The sequence below is a fragment of the Ovis canadensis genome, chromosome 5, assembly GCF_042477335.2.
Source record: "Ovis canadensis isolate MfBH-ARS-UI-01 breed Bighorn chromosome 5, ARS-UI_OviCan_v2, whole genome shotgun sequence".
Lineage (NCBI taxonomy): Eukaryota > Metazoa > Chordata > Mammalia > Artiodactyla > Bovidae > Ovis > Ovis canadensis.
Window position 1 is genome coordinate 31,155,197 of NC_091249.1, and position 19,427 is coordinate 31,174,623.

A 19,427-nucleotide genomic window follows, 5' to 3' on the forward strand; every position below is an offset into this window, starting at 1 on the left:
TGTTGGAGTCCTTCTCTTTCAGGATCTCTAAATGATGGAGAGCCTGGCTCTGGGTCTCTTCTCTGTTCTCCCTTTATGAGCTCAGCCAGTCTCGTGGCTTAAAATAGATCATCTATACACTGCTGGCTCCAGCCTATGTCATATATACACTCATGGGTCCAGCCTATGTCATCTGTATACTGCTGGCTCCAGCCCACCTCCTCTATACACGATGACTCCAGCTTACTCTTGCCTCTCAAACCTTTGCTTGTGTATCCACCTGAATCTCTCAGTATTCCGACTCAGATGTCTGAGCCTCTCACCCCTCACACCTTTAAAAATCGACTCCTGGCTGCACCCCAGGCCTGCTTCTGTTTCAGTTTTCCTATTCTCATCCTTTTAATTGCAAAAAAGTCTTTAAGACACTCTTGACTTCTTTCTCCCACACTTTGCATCCGCCCGTAAGCAGATCCTGCTGACTCCACCCCCTGTGTTTATCCAGAGTCTGACTGGCACCCCTCTGCTGCTGTCACCCAGCCTGGGCCACGTCATCATCTCTCACCTGCATGACCACATTCACCTCTTAACTGCAGTCTCTGCCTCTACCCTCTTTCTTCTTCACCCACTCTCAACCCTGTAACCAGAGGAACCTGGTTAAAACACAAGTCAAATCAGGCCATTCCTGGGCTGAAACTCTTTGGTCGCTTGGATTTCACCCAAAGTGAAAACCAGAGCCCACATGATGGTCTGTGTGGCTCTTTGCTGCTCATCTCCTGGTTCCCTCAGCACTAGTCACTGGGCAAGTATGATCCCACCTCAGGACCTTTGCAGTGGCTGTTCCCTTCAAAGGAATGCTTTTCCCGAAAATACCTGAATGGCTCTGCACCTCACGCTCCTCGTCTCTGTAATGAGTCTTTTCAGGAAGGCATGTGACAGCCCTTTAAAGCTGCAGCCCCTTCTCCCCCCACCCCACAGCCCCAACTCTGCTCCGTCTGCCCTTGGCATCTGTCACCACCTGACGCAGTATATATTTATCTGCTCATTTTGTTTACAGTCTCTCTCCCCTGTCCCCCCATTGCCTACTAGAACATAAACTCCTAAGGGAAGGGAATTTGGTCTGCTTTGATTCCTGGGCGATGCCTGCCCAGGCTGAGCAGTCAGTAAATGGATTTTGGTTCGAATCAATGAATAATGCAACTAGGATGCCTGTGTCTATCCTCTTTCTGGACAGGGGCTTTGGGGTCCTCACAGCTGCATGGCAGAGCTTCCCTCCAGATGGGGAGTCCAGGCAGACTGAGCCCTGTCCCCTGGCAACCCCAGAACTAGAGATGGGCATGATGATCACTCCACATCACTGCTTAGCCCTGGGTAAACGGCCCAAGAGTTTGACCTGGAGTTCCTGGTCTCCCTGAAGCCCAGGTTCAGAGTCTTAACAACATGGGAATCTACCTTCCCTTCTCAAGGACATGCATCCGTCTATCCTAGGAGCGACTCCTGGACGCTGTTTTAAGACAAAGATTCTGTGTACCACGGGCCAGGTCCCAAGCAAGAGCTTTAGTTATGCACCAGTCTCTTAGTGTCGTTTGCTTTGATCATCTGAAATGTTGACCCTTGTGGCTGGAGTCACGTGCTCCCCATTCAGTCAATGTGTTCGAAGATCCTTGGCTGCGCTCCCCCTAAAATCAGACCATAGCTTAGAACTCCCCAATCCCTTTGTAAGATGGGGGGCTGCCCCCTCTCCCTTTTCCTGGTCCAGAGACCCCTGGGACCCAGGCACAGCCTGTACTGCTCTACCAAGCGGGAGCTCTCTGTCTTTGAGTTCAGCTGGCTTTCTTTTTTCTGTGGGTCAAGATTGGCCAACACTAGGGACCTCCCTGTGGCCTCTCCCTGTGTGCCCTTGTGCTTCCTGCCATCTGGGGGCCCCAGTGTGGCCTCGCTTCCTCTTCCGGGAGACTTCCCCTCTCGGAGCAGGGGGGATTGGGGGGGGGGAGAGCAGACACCAGGTTGCCAGGTGCTGTCGGTTTCTTCCCGTACTGTTGCAGGATACTGTCGCAGGATGTTTCTAATGCCAAGTCCATGGTTTCCTTTGCACTTATTTCTTACGCACGTGACGTTCTCAAAAGTCTTTTTAATTAGGTATCTACTGCTCTGTTCTTACGTGTTTTTCAAATAGCTGAATCTCCGGGCTGTTTCAGTTTGTGTAATCACTGCCCAGAAAACCTGGGTGCAGTTACGAGCTACCCCACCTTGTTGGCTTGGTGATAAATAAATTCTTTCCTCTTGGAGAAAAAGGCACTTTCTCCTCCCAGCACTAGGAAGGCTTAAAGAAGTCCCTCCTCTGATGCTTTCCACGGAGAAAGTTGGTCCTTCTTAGGTTTTGTTATTTCAGAACAAATATGGTAAACTGTTTTCCCCTCGGTTACTATAGAGAGGAGATTATTTGCCTTTCTCTTTGGGCTTCTGAAAATAATAGATTACATATTTGGGAGGGTTTTTTTTTAGATCTGGTTAATGTGAGATAGAGGGGATTGCTCTGGGATGACATTGTTTGGTTTGGGAAGTATTCTCGCAGTTGCCCAGCAACAGGCTCTTGGAGACGGGAGTGGACTGCGTCGCCCCTGGCAACCGTTGTTACTCAGCAAACAATGAGGGCCGGCAAACAGTGCCAGGACTGCGGACTCCAGGTTTTAATTGAACATCTGCATATATTTTTCCCTGGTGAAACTGTTTGAGTTTGATCTGCCACCACAGGTAGACGTGGGTCCACCGAGGGTCGATTTAGAAGAAACTGTGTTGTCACACTGGTATCCCATCCATGCAAACCAGGAGGAGCTGTTGGGAGAAAAACAACAACAACAACAAAGGAACTTTCAGTCCCTTGAATATGTCCTAGACTTTTCTCAGCTGGAGACTTATTTCAGTCTCCAGTCGAATATCTTTTTTGATCTAATTTCTTGTGTTTATAAACATCTTTACCCATCTAGCCTACTTATCTTAGGTCCTTGATAAACTTCAACTCCTTTGTCATTTTTCAGCATAAAGTTTTTATTCCTGTTGCTCCAAAATAGCAGAAAAGCTAGGCTTCAACAGCTCACTCGTAAAGACAGTCACATGTCAGGGTGGCTGGTGATGGAAAGTGAACCCTGAACCTTCTGGTTCTTCAATATTCCTCTTAAGAATTTGGGAATGCAGGTGATCCTCAGGGGAGTGTGTACATTATGCTTATGACATTGCTTATATGTGGAACCTAAAAAAAAAAAATGGTACAAGTGAACTCATTTACAAAACAAATAGTCACAGATGTGGAAAACACACTTATGGTTACCAGGGAGGAAGAGGGGGAGGGAAATTAGGAGATTGAGATTAACATATACACACTACCATATATAAGACAGATAACTAATAGAGACCTACTGTATAGCACAGGGAACTCTACTCAGTGCTCTGCAATGACCTGTTTGGGAAAAGAATCTAAAAAGGAGTGGATGCATGTGTACATACAACTGACTCACTTTGCGGCGCAGCAGAAACTAGCACAACGTTGTAAATCAACTATACTCCAAAAAAGATTTTTTCAGAAAAAAAGAAGCAGGATGTTCCCACCAGATGCTCACCCTGCTGAGGGGCGCTTTGCAGCCACTTTGCACAGGGTGGCTTTTGATCAAAACAGTGTCACTCCCCAGCAGAGAGAACACTTGTTTACTGGACGCGGTTGCTGAGGTAAACACTGCCCATGAACTTCATTCAAAGCTGGTGACACATTTCTTTCCCTCCTCCCTGCACCACCGCCCGCCCACCAACCAGGGCTATAAATTGAGAAATGTTAGCCAGGGCAAGTTTTTGGTGGGGACTTGATCCTGCCTTGTTCATCTGAGTGTGGGCCGTCAGATGGAGGCCGCCGACACCCCACGACTGCCACCCGTGTGAGAACGCAGCAGCCTGCAGTCAGTAGAGCAGCCCTTGCAGGGAGACTTGCCGAGTCGCGCAGATTTGTGTTTCCTTGTGTTGTTGTTGTTGTGTTTCTCTTTGGCGGGCGATTCTGGCTGAAGCCCCCAGAACATGCTCTCTGCACCTTCATATCAGCATTTCAGCTCAGGTCTTACGACAATGTAACGGATCTGAACACATTTCCCAATGTTGTTTTGCAGCCAAAACTTATCACAGGATGTCATTTGTGTTCTAAAACAAATAAAGCAAGCTGTTAAAAAAAAATCTTGTTAGATGTCATCCCTATTAGATGTAATCAAGATCTAATTATGAGACTTCCCTCGTGGTTCAGTGGCTAAGACTCCTCTCTTAATGCAGGGGGCCCAAGTTCGATCCCTAGTCAGGGAACTAGATCCCACATGCTGCAACTAAGACTCGAAATAGCCAAATAAATTTAAAAAGATACATACATATCCAATTAGGTCAAACGTTGCTGGAATCAAGATGAGTAAGTTCTGACTTACATGAAGATTACCCCAAAGGTTAATTAGAACACACAATTGTTCCTGCAGCAGGAGAATTATAGATTGTTACATACTGAGGAATATAAATTCTTCCAAAAGAAATGCTGCTCTGCATTCCGGAAAATTGTTTTGGATGCGGTCCCAGTTTAGGAAAGTCATCTTTCAGGGGCTTCCCAGGTGGCACTAGTCGTAAAGAATCCATCTGCAGTGCAAGAGACCCAGGTTAGATCCCTGGGTTGGGAAGATCCCCTGGAGAAGAGAATGGCAACCCGCTCCAATATTCTTGCCTGGGAAATTCTCTGGAGAGAGGAGCCTGGCGAGCTACAGTCCATGAGGTTACAAAGAGTCGGATATGACCGAGCACAGCACAGCCTGATTTTATTTATTTTTTAAGATTTTTTTTTAATGTTGATCATTTATTTAAAGTCTTTATTGAATTTGTTACAATATTACCTCTGTTGTTTACGTTCTGGTTTTTGGCCCAGAAGCATGTGGGATCTTAGCTTCCCCACCAGGGATCGACCCCGCTCCTCTTGCATTGGAAGGCCAAGTCTTAATCATTGGACCACCAGAGAAGTCTCTAATTTTAAACTTTTCTTTTAAGCACTGTGTTAGTTGCTCAGTCATGTCCGACTATTTGCAACCCCATGGACTGTAGCGCTCCAGGCTCCTCTGTGAAATTCTCCAGGCAAGAATGCTGGAGTGGGTAGCCGCTGCCTTCTCCAGGATTGGACTGGCAGGGAAGTCCCTAATTTTAAACTTTTCTTTTAAATTGATCATTTAATAAAATTCCCATGGACATCTCTCCACCCCACCCCACCCCTACATAGCAGGCCTGGCAGCTTGGGCACCTCACATCTTTGGGTGAAGTAGCCCTTCCTCCCTTGGGGGATAGAGTTATCGTGCTTGGAGTTTTTAAGGGCTCCTCCCCTGCTCTCACATCAAGGAGACATTCTCCATTTTTAGGTAGTCTGTTTCTCTGCTTTTAAAATCCCGGAGTGGGGTGATGACCGGCGGGGAGTTGGGGGTGACTTGGAAGGTCCTGGTGTGCTGTCACACGGGTAAAGCCAGCCAGCCTCTCCTTTGGGCCCGAATCTGTCACAGAGGTGCTGCTCATCACCCGTGGTCGCTGGCTATCTCTGGGATGCTGAGGGGGACAGGAAGTGGCCTGGTACCAGGCAGCCCTATCCTGGGCTGGGTTGTCACCGGCTCAGACCCAGAAGATGCTGGTCGAGGAAGCAGTGCCTGGCCTGGTCCTCATCATCCTACCCCCTCCCCCTCCTGCTCGCTCCTCTGTTTTGTAGGGGCCACTCAAGAAGGGGACAAGTTAACTCAATGCCTTTCACACCTGCCCAAATAAAAAAGCAAAACACTGATAGCACTGCGCCCCAGACCCCAGGGCAAGGACCCTGGCCAGTGGGAGGCAGACCCAGTGACCGGCTCAGTGGAGGCAGACAGGGCAGGCAGCCCCCAACAGCTGTGAGGGGTCCCCTTGCACCCGCTCACTCCAAACCACATCCGGGGGGTCATCCATCGTGGGCAACATGCTAGGGGCTGGGAGGGGTCCTCAAGGATGACTAAGACCCAGACTTTGTTTTCTAACATGCACAGCTGCATGATAGGAGGCAGACGCGAGGCCCCCGGCACCCAGAAGAGTGTGTGGTGGGTGTGGAAACGCCATGCTTAGCGAGGTTGTGGCCTCAGACCAGGGCGTCTCCTGGGGGATGACCCTGCCTCGAGGGGACACTGGGCGATGTCTGAGGACACCTGTGGTCATCACGACTGGGGGTGTTCCTGGCATCGAATGGGTGGGGACCAGGGAGGCTGCTCTATAGCACCCAGGACTGCCCCCCATGGAGGATGTTGGGCCCCCAAAGTCACTAGTGCTGAGGCCGAGACAGTCGCAAGCAGCTCTTCTCAAACTTTTGACACGCAGATAAGGCTCCTGGGATTGTGTGGAAAACGAGGTTGTGATTTACGAACAGTTCCAGGAAACAGGGGCAGCTCCTCTCATCCCAGCTGGCTTCACCCCCAGACCCCTCCAGGGGACCCTGGGGGATGTCTCCACATTTATGGTTGTTGTGACTGGAGAGGTGTTCCTGGCCTCGAAGGGGGATGGGGCCTGAGGATGCTGCTCGGTACCCACAGGGCCCGGGACAGCCCCATTTCCAAGAGTGACCCAGCCCTGTGGGCCAGAGTAAACACCTTGGAGCTGACCAGCAAGAGAGGGGTAGAAACAGCAGGTTGGGATCCAGGCTGGATGGAGGAGGATGTGAGGGGCAGGTAGACGATGCAGTGGAGGTGGTAGGTCTGGGATGGAGAGGTTGTTTCACCAAGTAGGGTGACAGAGGTACAGTTCAGAGCAGAACCCCAGGATGAGGAACTTCTCTGCAGAGAGAACTAAACGCAAGTGTGCAGACATGTACACATAGGAGTCCCTCCGCTTACTGTAAGAATCATTAGTTTCTCCCTCCTGAGCCCGGGGGTCTAGTCAACCTTCAGTTTAGTAGAAACATCCAGAGTAAGAAAATGGCAACAGTGTCTTACGAGTGCTTGCGTCCAGTTTCCTCAGGTTGCCTGTGGGGGTATGTGTGTGTGTACACATGCGTGTGTATTAGTGTGTCCGTGTGCCCTATATGTTTCTGTGTTTGCATGTGTGTATACACAGGTATGTCAGTGTGCGTTGCTTCCTGTGTATGGGTATACGTGTGTGTGCGTGTGTGTGTGTGTGTGTGTTGTGGGTGCATGTGTACCTGGGTGAGCAGATGACACTTCTCAGCAACCCTCCTCCTGGGACAGATAAGTGACTGATGCGCTGAATTTTGGGGGGGGCCTCCCCCTGCCCAACCAGGGGGGAATTCCCTGGAACCCAAGTCTCGTGCAGTTTAAGTGATTACTATGAGGGGATGGAATTAGAGTGCTTTCCAGAAGTACATTTGCTGCATGAGAATGTCAGGGCAGGCTGGTGTGGTTTTTTGTTTGTTTGTTCTTGGCTGTGCTAGATCTTAGTTATGGCATGAGGGGGTCTTAGTTAGAGCACGCAGGATCTAGTTCCCTAACCAGGAATCGAACCCAGGCCCCCTGCATTGGGAGCACGGAGTCTTAGACCTTGGACCACCAGGGAAGTCCCAGGCTGACGGTTTTTTGATTCACGTTTTCCCCTGAATCTGTGACGTTGTCAGTGGTAACTAAAATCAGACCACATCCCAGATGAGGTAACCATACCTAAGTCTGGACGATTTTTACATTCATAGTCAAATCATGTCTCTTTAGGAGGAAAGTGAGACAGCGTTGCCCCATTACAATGTGGGGGAAGGTCGTGGTCCTTGGAGTTCGGAGGGGCATGTCCCACACAACTCTGACCCCTGTGACCGGCTGAGCACCTGCCTGCCTCCCACCCCTGGCATCATGCTTAGAGACCTCTGACGGCCAGTTTCAAAGGCTGGGGCCTGATCCTGTCTCTGCTGGAGAAGGAGGGATGGCTTGGCTCCCGTCACGAAAACAGCAACAGAAGCCCAATTCTGACCAAAAGAAAAAGGAATTTGAATTCTGAAGATACTTCATTCCAGAGCGACTCAGAGCCAATTCTGATCCCTCAGAGTCTATGGCTGCAAAAGGAAAAACAAAACAAAAAAAAAACCTGAGAATTGACAGAGGAATGCCAGGGCATCCGAAAGGTTTAGGCCAGTGTTGGGTCAGCCTTGATGTGAGTTGAAATTATGATGCTTAGAAAGAGTGGTAGATTCTAAAGGGTCCAGTTGTTTCCCCCCTCATTCTGTGCCCCTCATCTAGCAGAATTTCAACTATTTGGGGCCCAGGTCACCGCAGGGCCCGCCCTGTCATTGTCCCTGTTCTCAACCTGTCTTTGAGTCTCGTTCTCAAGCACCATTTGTCTGTTTCATGTCCCAGAGGCTGCACAGTCCCTGAAGATGCTGCTGCTCCAGTGAGGCAACCCTGTCCCCCGCCCCAGGGACGGTCGGTAGTGTCTGGAGACTCAGGGTGGGGGAGGTACTCCTGGCGTCTGGTGGGTGGGGGCCAGAGGTGCCATCAGCACCCACAGTGCCTGGGCCAGCCCCTCACGGAGAATGACCTGCCGATTATCCACAGTGGGGACCCTGCATAAGTGCCTAGTGAGGGGAGGGGGCTGGGAGGGCCAAAGATAGAAAGGATGTGATTTCCACCTCCATGGATGATTATGTTGTTGTTCAGTCACTGAATATTGTCCGATTCTTTGCGACCCCACGAACTGTAGCATGCCAGGTTTCCCTGTCCTTCACTATCTTCCCGGAGTTTGCTCAAACTCATGTCCATTGAGTCAGTGATGCCATCCAACCATCTCGTCCTCTGTCACTTCCTTCTCCTTTTGCTCTCAATCTTTCCCAGAATCAGGGTCTTTTCCAATGAGTCGGCTCTTCTCATCAGGTGGCCAAAGTATTGGAGCTTCAGCTTCAGCATCAATCCTTCCAATATTCAGAGTTGATTTCCCTTAGGATTGACTGGTTTGATCTCCTTGATGGAGTGCTGTAGGATCCACTTTTCAGCAAAGAGGAGAGGGGCGTTTCGTTCTGCAAGCATACAGGTCTCCGCTGGGTAACCAGCCCACAGCAGGGGCCACGCCCCAACAGGGCCAATTGAGAAAGTAGACCTCACATGGCTTGCTCCCCAGGCCCGGCCTCAGACTTGCGGGGACCCATGAGCAGCAAAGTGACCTGATGCTTCTGGTCCCCGTAACAACTCTGCGAATGTCAACACAGGTGTCAAGCCAGACCCCGGGGTGCAAGACAACCCGTGCTCTTGAGAACATTCTGGACTTGTGGCTTCTCGTCCATAGGGAAGACATGAATTGCTTATGGACCCAGGTGCCATCGAATGCCACCAAATACCAGCAGAGGCCACGTGTCTCTCCCCAAAGTAAGAGTAAAAGGTCTGCGACTCCCCAGTGAAGTGAAAGTTGCTCAGTCATGTCTGACTCTTTGCAACCCCATGGACTATACAGTCCATGGAATTCTCCAGGCCAGAATACTGGAGTGGGTAGCTTTTCCCTTCTCCAGGGGATCTTCCCAACCCAGGGATCAAACCCAGGTCTCCCACATTGCAGGCAGATCCTTTACCAGCTGAGCCACAAGGGAAGCCCCAGAGTGGAAGTTAATTGGCCATTCAGAACAAAGGGAACCAAAACCCAGCAGGCTGCCCTCCCCTAATTACCCAGAGATGACAAGCAGCTTCCTAAATGTCGAGAGACCCATGCAAGGCAGGTGATCCCTCCACTTGGCTCAGGGAGGAGCAGGAATAGAAAGGCCATTGCTTCAGGTCGTGGTGAGTCAGCACCAGGCTAGGAACCGGGCCCAGAAATTGCCCTCAGCTTTTTCTACATTTCCTTTCCTGTCATTACTGGTTGCTGGGTAACCAGAGTATTTTCCTGTCAACAGAAGCCTCTTCCCTTTGTGCCCGGGCAGATTCATTCATCGAGGCCCTGATCCAGGGCTGCTGACAGTGGGTCTCTACTGGGTCCCTTCACAGATGCTCAGGAACCCTCGCCCCTGTTCGCACTGGTGGGTGTTCCTGGGCAGCGTCTCCAGCAGGTCAGACGTGCATTCTAAATGCCAGGCCGGCCCAGGAGGGGAAAGCTGCGCCCATGGCCCTGCGTGTTCCCACTTTCTCAAGCCTGCCCTTATCTTGGAGCACACGACAAAGGAACCATGCTCGGCTTACAAACAACACACTGGGCGTGTCTCTGAGCCACACAGAGCTCTGGGCCAACCTGGCCAGGCTGGGCCATGGGTTCTGTTCCAGGCAGCGGCCAAAGACGGAAAGCCGTCAGAGAAAGAAGGCTTGAGTCCTGGCCTGGGGAAGAAGAACAGGAGAGAGGACAAGTGAGTGTGGTAGAACAAGCAGGAAGACGCAATGGAATGACTCCGAGTTCTGATCACAAGTTCAAGTTCAGAGCAGATGCTCAGCCACCCAAGTTGATTGCAGTCACCCATGAGCCTGACCCAGGTGAGCAGGAAAATGGAAGTGCCGAGGACTTCACATTGTGTGCGGTGTCTGCTCCCCTTGTCCTCGAGGCTGGCTACCTTCCCACAGCCCCTGGGGGGTCAATCACCCTGATCCCGCCTCACACCTTCCAGAAGGACCCCTGAAACTGCTGGTCCCCTCTTCACGGGCTGCTACCTCAGCACCAGTGCTGTGGAGAAAGGCAGGACCCAGCACTCACTCTTTGTGGCTGAAAACCAATAGCAGGATGACTTTTCTGGTTTAACTTGCTGTTATGGAATTTTCAAGCATCAACAAAATCCACATGCAGGATCAGTTCGGTTCAGTCACTCAGTCGTGTCCAACTCTTTGCGACCCCATGGATGGACTACAGCACCCCAGGCTTCCCTGTCCATCACCAACTCCCAGAGCCCACTCAAACTCATGTCCATTGCATGAGTGATGCCATCCAACCATCTCATCCTGTGTCATCCCCTTCTCCTCCTGCCTTCAATCTTTCCCAGCATCAGGGTCTTTTCCAATGATTCAGTTCTTTGCATCAGGTGGCCAAAGTATTGGAGTTTCAGCTTCAGCATCAGTCCTTCCAATGAATATTCAGGAAACTGATTTCCTTTAGGATTGACAGATTGGATCTCCATACACAGATGACACCACCCTTATGGCAGAAAGCAAAGAAAACTAAAGGGTTTCTTGATGAAAATGAAAAAGAAGAGTGAAAAAGTTGGTTTAAAACTCAACATTCAGAAAACTAAGATCCTGGCATCTGATCCCATCACTTCAGGGCAAATAGATGGAGAAACATGCAGGTGATGAATGCCTAGTAGCCGCCACCAGTCTCTACAGTCATCAGCACTCTACATTTTGTGCCGCCTGTACAGATACCCCCTCCCCATCCTCCACTCGCTAGTAAAGGTTTTTATAGGTTAAGATTTACAGACAATAGGGACTTCCCTGGTGGTCCAGTAATTAAGACTTCACCTTCCAGTTCAGGGAAGTGGGTTCAGTCCCTGGTCAGGGAGCTACGATCCCACATCCCACATGCTTCGTGGCCAAAAAGACCAAAACATAAAACCGAAGCAATGTTGTAACAAATTAAATAAAAACTTTAAAAACGGTCCACATAAAAAAAAAAAAAAGACAGACAATAAATGTGGAAATCTTTAGCTGTCCAGTTTGGGCAGGTGGATTTCCCGTGTAATACGCGTCCTGACACATAGAGAACGTGCCCATCCACCCCTCTCAAAGCTCCCCTGTCCCTTCTCAGGCCCAGCGCCCACACTCCTCTGACTCTTCTTTAACCTTGTATTAATTAGCCAGTCTGTATTACGAACATACTCTTTCGGATCCATCTTCTTGCACTCAGTGTAATGACTTTGAGATTCACCCGCGTGCTATCTGCAGTTCACGCTTATCTCTCAGTAAGTTGCTTTCCCCATCAGCTTTTTGGCTGCGTCTGTGTGTGTGTCCGTGTTCAGTGGTTGCTTGAGGGATTATGCTCTGCATCTTCAACTTACCACAATCTGCAGTTTCTGATTCATTCTTCTTCTGATGGACATTTGGGTTTTTTCTCCCTTTTGGCTAGAAAACTGCTATGAATGTGCTAGTTTTTTGAAGACATATGTTTCCATTTCTCTTGGATAAACATCCAGGAGAAGAATTCTGCCTTAAATGGTAGGTTGAACTTACTAGAAAACTACCAAACCTTTTCCCCAATGTGGTGGTATCATTTGACACCCCACAAGTGCATGAGAGTTACAGTTTCAGCATGTGCTCACAACACTGGTTGTCAGATTTTTATTTTAGCCGTTCTAGTCGTTGAGTGTTTCGTGGCATCTCATTGTGGTTTTGATTTGCATTTCCCTAGTGACTGTCAATGTTAAATACTATTTCATATACTTATGGGGCATCTGTATACCTTTATGAAGTGCCTATCGAAGTCTTTTGCCCATTAGATTGTCTTCTTCTTATTGAGTTGTAGGGAGTTTTTTATATATTGTGGATAAAAGCCCTTTGTCAGAAACAATTTTTGCAAATATTTTCTCCTAGACTGGAACTTAACAATTTGGCCTTTTGATGAAATCTTTAATGAGCTGAAGTTTAAAATTTTTGTGAAATCTAATGTATCATGTTTTAACTTTTATGTATAAGTCTGTGATCTAACTCAAAATCATTTTTGTGTATGGTGTGAGGCAGGGGTCGAAGTTCATTTGTTTTCTTCTTCCCATGTGGATATATCAGTTGTTTAAGAGACTTCCTTTCTCTGTTGAATTGCCTTGACACTTTTGTCAAAAATCAACTGAGAAGGAAGAGAGCTGGGGCACCATTAGAAAAGTCAATTGACAATGTAAGTATGGGTTATATTGGTTATATATTTCTAGATTTGATTTGTTATTTTTATTATGATTTTTGTAAGTGTGCTCATGAGAGATAATGGTCTAAATACTTTTCTTATAATTTTTTTAAATCAAATTTTGGCATCAGGACTTTGCTGACCCATGAAATGAGTTGTTAAGTATTACTTTCTCTATTTTCTGGTGGAATTTGTGTGTTAATTCCCTTTATGGTGTTGGATAGCATTCACAAGTGACACTGTTTGTGCCTGGACTTTTCTTTGTAAGGAGGTTTTCAATAATGTATTCAATTTCTCTGTGTGACCATATATTTTCTTTTTTTAAGAACTTATTTTTTTATTTATTTTTAATTAATTTTTATTTTTCTCTGGGCTGGGTCTTCATTGCTGTGTGGGGGCTGTCTCTAGTTGAAGTTCATGAGCTTCTTACTGCTGTGGCTTCTCTTGCTGTGGCACACAGGCTCTACAGTTCATGGGCTTCTGTAGTTGTGGAGCGTGGGCTTCAGTTGTTGTGATGCACAGGCTCAGTTGCCCCACAGCATGTGGGATCTTCCCAGCGGGGGATCGAACTGGCTCTCCCCTCAGTGCAGGGCAGGTTCTTAACCACGGGACCACCAGGGAAACCCTGACTGCACATTTTCTACTTTATCTTGGTCAGTTTGGGTTTGTTGTGTTTTTCAAAACAGTGTTAGTTGATCTAAATTGTTAAATTTATTGGCTAAAGTTGTTCATAATAGTTCCGTTTTATCATTTTAATTTCTGTGAGATTTGTAGTGCTATAGCTCATCCCATTCCTGGCATTGGCAATCTGTGTTTTTTTCCTTTTCTTTTCTGTTTCATTCTTGTCATGTCAATCTTTAAATAGAAGGTTGTCAGTCTTTTTATTCCTAGATTTTTTTAAAGAGCAGTTTTAGGTTCACAGCAAAATTGAAAGGAAGGTACAGAAATTTTGTGTATACTCTGCTTTCACACCTACATAGCCTCCCCCATTATCAACGTCCCTCACCAGATGGTCCATCTGTTGCAGCTGATAGTACATGTATACTAACACATCATTGGGGCTTAGATGGTGATGAATCTGCCTGCACTGCCAGAGACCCAGGTTTGATCCCTAGTTAGAGATGATCCCCTGGAGAAGAGAATGGCAACTCACTCCAGTATTCTTGCCTGGAGAATCCCATGGACAGAGGAGCCTGGCAGGCTACAGTCCAGAGTCAGACACGACTGAGCAACCCAAGTCCAGACTTTATACTAGGGTTCCCTCTTGGTGGTGTACTTTCAGTAGTGTGGACAAATGTATAGCAGCCTACAAAGTATTTCTGGTGGTGTTGTTTAGTCACTCAGTCATGCCTGATTCTTTTGCGACCCCATGGACTGCAGCCCACCAGACTCCTCTGTCCATGGGATTTCCCAGGCAAGAATACTGGAGTGGGTTGCCACTCCCTTCTCTACGGGATCTCCCTGACCCAGGGATCGAAGCTGTGTCTGCTGCACTGGCAGGCAGATTCTTTACTGCTGAGCCACCAAAGAAGCCACAGAGTATTTTCACTGTCCTAAAAACCCTCTCTCCTCCTATCCATTCCTCCTTCCATCAACTCCTGGCAATCTTTTGCTGTCTCCATAGTTTTTCCTTTTCCACAATGTCATATCACTGGAGTCATACAGTATGTATGCGTTATCAGCAACAGCAGGATTATCTTAGTTTGGTTGTAATTATTCCTCTTTTTTTGTTTCTCTTGGGCATGAATCACAATTTCCTATTTTTTCTCATAGCTCACGGTCTTTATTGGGTCCTGGACACCATGAGTGATATGTTACAGAATCTCTGGATTCTGCCATGTCCCCCTGATGGCCGTTAACTTGGCTGGACTCAAACTGCCCTCCTGCAGTGAGTAGCAGCTGAAATCTCCTAGCATTTTCATCTGTGAACTGCTGGGTTTTCTCCAAGACCCCCATGTCTCCTCCACGTGTGTGGTTTTTAGCCAATTGGGGTTTTGGTGTACTCTGTAGTCAGATTTGGGGATTCATCCTCTCTGTGGCTCTCTGTCTTCCAAGATTCCCCCCAACATTGTGAACTCTCTCCTTTGACACTTCAAGATGCCCAGCCTGCTGCTTTCTGCCACCCAAGCATTCCTGCACAGGGGATTTACCCCCAAGCGAAAGCCAGAGTCCCCAGGCAGTCTGATCTGTGACAGTGGTCTTCCAAGGGCGGGACCCCTGGCAGTGTCCTCCTGCTTCGGTCACCCTCCAGTATCTTAAATAGTTGCTTTAAAAATAATGATAATTTGCCCAGATTTTGCAGTTGTTTTCTGCAGAAGGTTTAATCCACCCAATTTGCTGCTCTGTTACTGAAAGCCAGTGTTTCTTTTGCATGCCTTTGAAAAACCATGTTTTAAAAAACCTAAAGTTTGATGTGCTAAGAGCCCTTGATTAATGGACCCAAATAAAACGTTTTTGCAGGAAACTGGATCAGCTTATGTGCAACCTACAACCTTGGTGATCTTAGGTGGGAAAGGAAGGGTATCACACTGTCTGCAGATGGGCATGCTGTATCTTCATGTACAGGAGCAGCCAGACTGACCCACCAGGCATCTGTCATTCTGTTTCTGATCCCAGTGTCAAAGGATTAATTGAGGGAGCAGAGAATTTGGTCTCAAAGAGTCATTATCCTTCCCAGGAGAGTCCTAGGTACCCCTGAAATAACCAGGTGGTTTGTGCTTTTTCTGAAACCTCTATGAACCTCTTTGTATTTCCCAACTGTACCGTCACTTGAAATAATAATTCCATGTATCATTATCTGTTTCATAAAGTGCCATCATAGACTCTCAGTGTCTGAAATGCTATCTGTAAGTTTTTATCATTCAGTGTCAGATGTAATACTGAGGCATTACTGGTGTTCATTCATTTGCTAAATGTGTATCATCTGCCTGATACAATGTGCCTGGGACCAAAGCAGGACCCCAGCACCTCATGGGGTGGACCATAGGGAGACCCCTGTGTGGGTTTCCCAGGGATGCCATTCAAAGTACCCTGGGTGGCTTGAAACAACCAAAAAAAAAAAAAATCCTCTAGCAGTTCGGGAGACCGGAGAGTGTCAACAGGGCCATGATCGCTCTAGGGGAGGCGCCTTCCTGCCTCCTCCAACTCTGAGGGCCTCGGCATCCTCGGTTTGTAGCTGCGTCACCCCAGTCTCTGCCTTCACCGTCACATGGCCTTCTTCCCTGTGTGTCCTTTTCTAAGAACTCTATCACTGGATTTGAGGCCCACCCTCATCCCCTGTGATCTCCTTTCCATCCTTCTCTTCTGTACATCTGCAGGGGCGCTGTTTCCAAATAAGGTCACATCCTGAGACTCCAGGGGGACATGAATTTTGGGGGACACCCTTCAACCCACTACAGCCCCCCAAAGTGAGCTGTGCCCAATTGCCCATCCTGAGTTTTAAGGGCTACCCCTGGCTTTTAGGGTTCTGGCATTCAATGAATCAGCCTTCTTTGTGGCTTCATAAACTTCAGGATAGCTGGCACAGTGGTAAAGAATCCACCTGCCAGTGCATGAGATGCGGGTTTGATCCCTGGGTCAGGAAGATCCCCTGGAGAAGGAAATGCCAACCCACTCCAGTATTCTTGCCTGGGAAATGCCATGGACAGAGGAGCCTGGCGGGCTATAGCTCATGGAGTCGTAAAGAGTCGGACATGACTGAGCATGCAGCAGCAGCAGCAAGCTTCAGGAAGACCACAGTTGGCATTTAACCAATGTCTGATATTTCTGTTTGTCTTTAAATGTCAGCGACTTCACTCTTCTCCCAATTTGAGTCACCCTCTGGGGTCCCCCCAAGTCCTGTCATGTTGGTGAGATGTCGCCTCAGGAACAAGGTGCTGGATGGAAGGCCGTGGGCCTCAGGCTTCAAATCAAGGCAGTGTAATTTTTCTACGTCTTCCGAAACCACACCACTTTATCAAACCCAAATTATGTGGATCAATGACCAACAGCCATGGCCCATCGCCTGTTTTTATGAATAGTTTTATCAGAACCCTGCCAAGGTCATTCATTCCTGTGCCAGCCATGGTTGCTCCTATGCTATGATGGCAAAGTCTAGTAGTTGTAACAGAGATCAGGTGGGCTCGTACGTCCCACTCGGGACTTAAGTCTGCTGACTCTGGTCTGAGTGGCATTTGTTGCTGTTGTTCACTTAATCAGTCACGGCAAACTGGCAGCCCCAGGACTGCAGCGTGCCAGGCTTCTCTGTTCTTCACCATCTCTCGGAGCTTGTTCAAACTCATATCCATTGAGTCAGTGATGCCATCCAACCATCTCATCATCTGTCATCCTCTTCTCCTGCCTTCAATCTTTCCCAGCATCAGGGTCTTTTCCCATGAGTCGACTCTTCACATCAGGTGGCCCAGTATTGGAGCTTCATCCTCAGCATCCGTCCTTCCAATGAATATTCAGGATTGATTTTCTTTAGGATTGACTGGTTTGATCTCTTTGCTGTCCAATGGACTCTCAAGAGTCTTCAACACCGCAGTTCAAAATCATCAGTTCTTTGGCTCTAAGCCTTCTTTATGGTCCAACTCTCAAATCCATACATGACTACTGGAAAAACCATAGCTTTGACTATTCAGACCTTTGTCAGCAAAGTGATGTCTCTGCTTTTTCATACACTGTCTAAGTTTATCATAGCTTTTCTCCCAAGAAGTAAGCGTCTTTTAATTCCATAGCTACAGTCATCACCTGCAGTGATTTTGGAGCCCAAGAAAATAAAGTCTGTCCCTGTTTCCATTGTTTCCCCATCTATTTGCCATGAAGTGATGGGACCAGGTGCCATGATCTTAGTTTTCTGAATGTTGAGTTTTAAGCCAACTTTTTCACTAAACGCCATACACTGTGAGACAGATAGTGCATCCTGGTCAAGAATGTGTTAGACTAACTCACACTCTGGAAGGTGCATTCTGGCCACAGTAAGCAGAGCATGGGCCTGCCATCTATCCCACTCACTCACAGCCTCTCCTTGTCTCCATTAGACTTCAACTATGGACTAAGGAACTGGTCTCAGTGAAGTCAGCCTCCTCACTTTCTCACTCGTGGATTCATTTCATAGAGAGTTTGAATCACTTTCCCCCTGGTGCCACTGAAGTTACCCACTTCCTGGCTTCAGATGGGGGCAGAATGGTACTGAGTGGGGAACTGACTGGCTTAAACGGTCAGAGAAAACCGTGAACATAAGACCGCAAGTTAGGCAAATTCCAGTAGAATAATTCCGAAAGTGAGTTTCATCAGGAAGGAGAGCAAGTTGGAGACCCAGCAAATACAGATTGGGAATTCACAGTCTCCTTCTCCTCTCCCTCCTCTTCCTCCTCCCTCTCCATCCCTCTCCGTCCCTTCTCTTCTTCCTCCTCCAAAAGAGGCAAAGAGCATAAGAAGCAGCAGTCATTGTATGGATCTGGGGACCTCTGGTGGTGAGAACTTGAACCAAGGTCACAGGAAACAGAAAAATGCCACAGGCATGGCCACTGTCCATCAGATGGTGCCCGTGGTACCAAAGGCACTGGGGGTGGGGGCGGGTGGGAGGGACCTGGGATAGTCGATAAAGATGGAATTTAGCCAGCACTCTCAGATCCAAACAAACACACATGCACACCTTTCTGCTTCCCTTAGGCAAATTGTTTAAATCTATTATCAATTTTTCTTTGAATTTTATAAAAGCCTTTAAAAAATTATCTACTTATTATTAGAGGTGGGGCTCTTGGGGCTACAGAGACACACAGAGTTTCTGGCAGCATGTCCTGGGCACCGCGGTGTGTGCCATGCTTTCCAGGTCTCCCCGGGAGCTGGGAGCCCAGACCCGCCATTCGTGGGAGGACATGCTCAGAGCCGTGGCCGGGAGGGGACAAGACGGAGATGACACAGCTGTGTGCGGCCCCAGAGCCATCTCCTCTGTCTGCAGTTGCTGATCTGTTTCTTGAATCTTGAAGGTAGCTAGTGTTTGTTAAAAAGTAGAGAGGAATTTCCCTGGCAGTCCAATGATTGAGACTCCATGCTTCCACTGCGGGGTGCATGGGTTCAGTCACTGGCTGGGGAGTCAAGATCCCGCATGCCCTGCTGCGTGGCCAAAAAAATTTTTTTTTAATATAGAGAGTTTGCCTTTCAGCATTTTCCTGGAGTCAGTCTCATCTGCCACTTTGTGCTGCGGTTACATGAATTTTTTGGTAGAGAATTTTTAAATGACCCATTTGAGAGGTGTGTGCACCTGGCTGCAGAAAAATATATCAGTAGTTTTACGCTTTCTCATAGGCAGAGGAACAAAATGCACCTGTTCTGATTGCTGAAATGCCTGAGGATTTTTCTCCAGCCCAAAGGAGGTTGCCTATTCTTTCCTCTGCCATCACTTTTTTTCTCGCTGGTGTTGAATCTGCCCCCAAAGGGACACTGGGATCTGGGGACATCTGTGGTTGTCATGACTGGGGGCACAGGGGTGCTGTTCCACCCCTCACCTGGCCCAGGAGGTCCCACAGACCTCCTGCTCACCAGCCTGCTCGCTGACACCTGCTCGCTGGCCACAGTGCCAAGAGGACACCCTGCCCTGAGAGATGCGCTTATAGTGGGGTGTGGTAGCTCCCCAGATGGCAAACATCCAACAGGCGCTTTTCATTTTC

At 48.2% G+C, this 19,427-nt stretch overlaps 1 protein-coding gene across 5 annotated transcripts in view; it reads left to right on the forward strand.

The window, feature by feature from the left end:
• RFX2 (regulatory factor X2) overlaps window positions 1-19,427 on the forward strand; it is a 90,650-nt gene that overhangs the window by 29,314 nt on the left and 41,909 nt on the right. The window lies entirely within an intron of this gene.